This window comes from Dasypus novemcinctus, chromosome 11, assembly GCF_030445035.2.
Source record: "Dasypus novemcinctus isolate mDasNov1 chromosome 11, mDasNov1.1.hap2, whole genome shotgun sequence".
Taxonomy (NCBI): Eukaryota; Metazoa; Chordata; class Mammalia; order Cingulata; family Dasypodidae; genus Dasypus; species Dasypus novemcinctus.
The window spans coordinates 12845284-12851283 of record NC_080683.1 but is presented as its reverse complement, the minus strand read 5'-3'; the positions used below and the strand labels follow the sequence as shown (position 1 = coordinate 12851283).

Here is a 6000-nt window from a genome sequence, read left to right as displayed (position 1 = left end):
TGAGCCAGTCTGCTGCTCCCGGTCCTTGGGGGACAGACAGGACTTGAGCCCAGGCCATAGTTCCTCCTTTCACCCCTAATCCAAGTCCCTGGGAACCCCAGAGGATGCAAAACCACGGGGAAGCCAGAAGAAAGCACTCTCCACGCATGTCTTCCTCACATCCTTCTCACTTCACTGCCATCTCCTGCTCACTTCCTGCTTCTTTATTCCTCTCCCTCCCATTTCTCTCCCCCTCCTCTAGCCCTCAGCCTCTGTTTCTGCAGGTCTTTTCCTGAGTCACCTCACCTCTCCCCAGAGCCAGCCCACCTGATACTCTTTGAGCTTCATCCTGGCCATGCCCTTCCCCTCTAGGCTTTCCAGAATCCCTGCAGGGCAGGTCTGTCCTGTAGTGCCTGCGGCACACCCATCTGGCTGTTCCCCTGGCACAGGGGGAGAGTGCCTGGCACATCAGGACTAACTGCCTGGGATTCGGCAGATGGGCACCCACCCATGTGCCTAGACAGAGAGGAGGCAGGGCCCATGATACAGATTTATCCAGGGGCGCCAACCCTGGGCTGCAGAGACATATCCATATGCCACATGTGCCTCCCTGCAGGTAGCTGGGACAAGTGCATGGGGTGTGTTAGCGCCACGACTGAGACATGGAGTGGATTCCAGGAACATCTAAAAATGTCAGTTCTTTCAGTGGGAAAGGTACACTTGTCTCTTGGGGAGCCCAGCAATGCTGAGCTTTGATCAGTAACCAGGAAATGATTGTGGGCAGAGGGTTCCCAAAGAAGATGGGAACTTTTGATTTTAAACTCCCAGTCGGCTTTGAGCAGGGACTCATCTATCCACGTGCCTTGGGCCATTCACTATACCCTTCTGGGCCTCAGTTTCCTCACACGTCAAATGGGGTTGCTGGGTGGATCAAAGGAGAGTTATCAAAGTGCTGAGCCAACATTTGGCACCCCTGCACGCCTCCCAAATTCCTGTGATACACATAAAACGTATAAGTGTGTGTGAGGGTGCACACGGCGCTCCTTTTTGCCGGTCTCCCGCTAGGGTGCGGGGATGAGAGCTGAGCCCCAGGGCCGGGTGGGCGCCGTCCTTCCAGCGCCCACCCCCAGCCTGGGGCCGGCGCCGCCGGGTTTTCCTCCAGCAGGGGGCGGGCTGCGGGCTGCGCGGCGCGCCCCGCACGTGAGGCGGCAGCACCCGCGCTGCTGCAGCGGCGCGGCCCGGGCCGTCGGCTCGCCTGGCGCAGGGGCCGCCCGAGCCGCCGCGCCCGCCCTCCCGGGTCCCGGCGCCCTCGGCCCGCCTGTCGCCCCCGCCCGCTGCCGCCCCTCCGCGTGGGCCCCGCCCCGCCGGCCCGCTGCCGGCCCGGTCCCCGCGCCCCCCCCGCGCCAGGGCAGCCAATCGCGCGGGCTTCGGCGGCGGCGCTGGGCCGCGCCGGAGGGGGTGCGCCGCGCGGCGGGCGCCGAGGCTGGCTCCCCGCTCCTGCTCCTGCAGCTCCGCCGGCCGCCACTGGGGGCTGCGGCGCCGAGAGCTCGGCGGGGACGGTGCGCACCGCCGCCGACTCCCGCGGCCTCGGGCTGCCGGGCTCTCTTCACCTCTGGCCCCGCGTGGCCTCCGCAGCCCTCTCGGTTCTGTGCTTGAGGTCGCTGGTGCATGTGTGTGTGTGCGCGTGTGTGAGTGCGTGCGTGCGTGCGTGGGGGGCAGCATGCATGTGGGGAGTGCGGGGGAGTGTGTTTGTGTGTGTGCTTGTGGGTATGAGTGCCTGGCTCCCTCTTGCTGAGACACACACACTCACACACACCCCGGCTGGCTCGTCTGAACTTGAAAGCTCCCACATTCCCAAACGCCCGCGGTTCCTGGGAATGCCCGGGGCTCTTCGATCTGGAACATCCTACCGGCATCCTCCTAGGGAGGGATTCTCTTTTTTCAAATTTTTATTATTATTTTTTCAAGCTGGAAGAGAAGAGAACAAATTGCGCACCCCCTCCCCTTCCTCTTGCTAAATGCCATGGATATAACTAAATAAGCCTCTCAGGGCTGTGCCCGCGTGGACGTCCGAGGCCACCATCTGCCAGCGTTCCGGAGCCTGTCTCCGGCGGGGAAGGATGCGTGGCCGAGCCGGGGAGCCCGGGCGCCCCGCGGAGCCGGCCTCGGTGCCTCCCAGCCGGGGATAGATGCTGCCTCGCCCAGGTGAGTGGTCGCCGCCGCGTCTCCGCGTTCGGGTGTCCGCGGGAGCTTGGGGCGATGCAGAAGGCAACGAGGGAACCGGGAACTTTGCATCCCTTTCTTTTTCACTTAAGGGCGCCCCTCACCCGGGCCGCGCGTGTGGACACCCCTTCTCCTCTCGTCCATCCTCATCGCAGGAGAAGATTTTCTTTCCTGCCCCCCTTCCGCGATAGTGAGGGTGAAACTCTGGCTGGGAGTGGGTAGAGCGGGTCCCTGGGAGGCCCGAGAGCAGGAGGGAGAGAGGAGAGCCACGGGCAGATGGAGCCGCTGCAAGCAGCGGGAGAACTTTGCCGCCAGACCACTCTGTTGCATCTCCCTACAGCGGAGGCCTGGCTAGAGCCATCGCGGGGGGCTGCCTGCGCCCCGGGGGCTGGGTGGGGTGGGGTACTGGCCGGTTCGGAAGGGCCGATTCCGCGGGGGAGGGATAGCATCCTGGCAGTTTGGAGAGGCAGGTGGGCAGACTCGGACCCTCTCCTGGCCTCAGGCAAAAGGCAGGGGGGTTGGGTGTGTGCAGCACTGGGCGTCAGAACGGCATGATGAAGCAATATGGAAACTGGCGTTAGCCGTGCCGGGTGGGTAGGTCTCCGTCTGCCCCCCCAGCCCTGCCCTGGTGCTCCGGCTGGCCTGGGCAGGGAGGAGAGAGAGTGTCTGGAAGACGGCCGTGCCTTGCCCTGCACACGGTGTCGGCGGGCGGCGTCCTGCCCACCTTCCCTGCAGCTCAGTACAAAGGACAGGGACATGGAGTTGGAGGGACCAGACCCAGGGAAAGCCAGAGCTGGAGAAAGACAGAGGAGGGAGCCTGAGCAGAGACCGCAGAGGGGCCGGGCCAGGCAGACACTCAGCGCCCCCGGAGACAGCTGCGGACAGGCAGGCAGAGGGCTGCAGGAAATGGGAGCTCGTTACAGGCATGGCCGTAGACGCCGACCCTTTGCCCAGGCCAGAGCGGAGTGTGTGTGTGTGTGCGCGCGCGTGCATGTGCGCGTGCTCCGGCGAGGTGGCAGCTTTAGTGGAGATACGGAGTGGGGGAAGTGGAGCTGACGGACTGGCCCTGTGGGGCTGGGGGAGGGAAAGCTTCAGGAAATTGACCCCCCCCCCCCATGGGTGGAAAGGAAACTGTCCTTCTCAGGGCTAAGTTCCCAGAGACCCAGGGTGAGAGAGTGGAGGTGGGCTGTTGTACTTGGGTGGGGGCCAGTTTGGAACTCACGCTGGGAAAACCCAGGCGGGGGATTATGGGGAAACTGAGAGAAGGCCCCAGGCCTTGGGCCGTGCCGCCACCCCCTGCGAGGAGCTTTGTACAGCCCCCTGCAGTGGAGCCTGGTGGGCTGTGGGTCTCGCTTGCAGGGCGTGTTGGAGGCAGAGGGGGGTCAGAGCAAGGAGGACTTGGAGAAATCAGCCTCGGTGGACTGAGCCAGCTGCCTGGCTCTTCTGCTGACACTGGAATGTCGTTGTCTTTGCCTTCCGACTTGGGCTGGGAGTGCAGAGCTCCGTCTCCCTCCCCCCGGCCTCCCTGCCTGCTTCACCCAGGCCCCCTGCCCAGCCCTCAATTTAGAGGTTCTGGTCTAATTCCTGCCTAGGAAGGTAATTACTTATCTTCCTGCCCACACCCTCAGGAGTACAAACGGCAAACTCGGCATTTCTGTTTCTGCCTCCGGCAGTGCTTCTCCAGGAGGTCAGCTGCCAGCTCCGTCTGTCTCCTGGGGGCCTGGACTGGGTGCCCACCAGCAGCTGGCGCTCGGGCTGGCCGCTTCTGTGAAGTGCAGGGCCAGAAGTGTGAGAGGCTGGAGAGGCTGGTTTCCGGGAGGCGAGATTGAAGAGGGAAAGGGGGGTGGAGGGGATGGAAAACGCAGCTGGGGTAGATGGAGCCCCAGAGAGGACCGGCAGCCTCAGGCCACCAGGGCCCTGGGCTGGCTAAAGGGGGAATCGCCTCTTGGGTCTCGATTGAGCTTCAGAGTAAAGATCCAGGACCGGAGGGTTCGGGTCTCTAAGCGCCAGGCGTGCTAAGCCCCTCCAACGTATGGGACCGAGCGGCACCTACTCGCACCGTATTGGCAGAGAAGAAGCCCTGGGATTTCCTAGTCCCTCTAGCCCGGGTCTGTCTGCCTGGCCATTGGAGAAATGAAGCTGGATTTAGAATTGTTTTCAGAAAGTCTCCGGTCCTTAGGGGGAGACTATTAATGTCTAGGGAACTCCCACTCTGATGGGGGAGGCTACTAGACTTAAGGCAGAGATTTAGAGCAAACAACAAGCAGAGACGGCCAAGTGAAATTGGACCTACGGCGAAAGCAATGGCCATTTGGGCATTCTGTGATTTTTCTTTGAGCAGGGGTAGAGTTTTAGGGTCAAACTTATTTGAAGGGACAGTGTTGTGACATAATGGAACCTGGATTTCGAGGGCCTGGCTTCAAATTCTGGCCCTGCCACATCGTTGTTCCTTCACCACTCGAGCCTCCCTTTTCTCATCTGATGAAATAAGATGTGCCTCGCGGATGTTTTACGCCTTGAGGTTTGTCCTGGAGGGCCCCAGAACCCTTTTCAGATCTGTCGGAGGAGGGTCAGGAGAGAGCAAGAGGGCCTCAGAGGTGGAGAGGCTAGAACCCTGAGGCGCTGAAGCCAGGGCGGGCTGGCTGATCAGTGTAAGGGCTTGCAGGAAGCCCTCCAGAAAACTTTGGGAATTCATATTCAGAGAAGCAGATTTTACCTCTGGGGCTGTGGCACCTGCTTCCCTCCCTCTCCTCTCCCTTGTTTGCTTTGGATTTTTACAGCCGTGCACATTTGCTCAGGAAGCGGGGCATCTGTGCTTTACAAGTGTCATCTGTCACCCTTTCCTAGCTGAGGCTTGAGTGTGAAATAGCCCCCAGAAGCAGCCCAGCCCAGTCTTCCCTGACTCTGCCTCCCCCAGCCGCCGGAGTGGCCTCACAGAGCAGGTGTCAAGCCCAGGCCACCTGAATGGACGCATCTCCTCCTGGGGTCTGTGCAGTGACTGGGGTTGGACCCGGGCCTCCTCTCCAGAGCTGGAGTGGGGTGCACACCTTGTCTGGGAGAGGGGCTCAGATCTAGACATGTATTTAGCAGATGCTCTAACAATGAACCAGTTAGAACAAGGGATGAGAGAGTGGTTAAACCATAATGAGCAGGCCTAAGAGTAGGTGTTTTCAGCAGGAAGGAAGTCAGGTCTGGAAATGGGGATCGGGGAGAGTAGCCATGTCCGGTCTGCTTAGGCTGAGAGCAATCGGGAGGGCTTCTTGGAGGAGGTGAGGATATCAGGAAAAGCAAAAGCCCAGGGAAGGCAGGTATTTTTTTTCTCTTGAATTCTCAGAGGTCACTGGGAGTTTGGTGAGCTTTAAGGATAGGGGCACTGAAGAAATAGAAGTTTTGAGAAATTTTGTAGGCTTATCAGGACCAGCTCCTCCAAACAAATAAACAATTTCTTGATTGCATATTATATGCCATGCACAGTGCTAAGAGCTTCACAGTATCGTCTTATCGAATTTTCACAGTCCTTTGAAATTGACACTATTATCTCTTCAGATAAGAAAACTGAGGATCAGAGAAGTTGGGTGCCTACTGGGTAGCTAGTAAGTGGCAGAGTTGTCACTCAAACCCATGTGAATTCGAAGGCCACCCTCGCCACTCTTCTGTACTGTCTTTCTCGCCAAGGTAAGAAATGGCCACTCAAGGGCATCCCTCTAAGTCCCCACTGGCCTGCTGGGGAGGAGCCCTGAGTCTCCATCCACGCCCTGCTGGTGCGGCCCCCTGCCCAGCGCAGGCCCACGTGGTTAA

The 6000-nt window shown here is 60.2% G+C and overlaps 1 protein-coding gene across 2 annotated transcripts in view; it reads left to right on the top strand.

Moving 5' to 3' along the window:
• Positions 1-1531: 1531 nt before the first annotated feature.
• The window catches only part of LRFN2 (leucine rich repeat and fibronectin type III domain containing 2), a 178950-nt gene continuing 174481 nt past the window's right edge, over positions 1532-6000 (top strand). Inside the window, exon 1 of one of the 2 annotated variants that reach the window (XM_004462877.4) lies at positions 1532-2184. The gene's annotated coding sequence lies outside the window, so the exon portion shown is untranslated. The remainder of the gene's footprint in view (positions 2185-6000) is intronic. The other variant, XM_058306679.2, reaches the window with a different exon arrangement.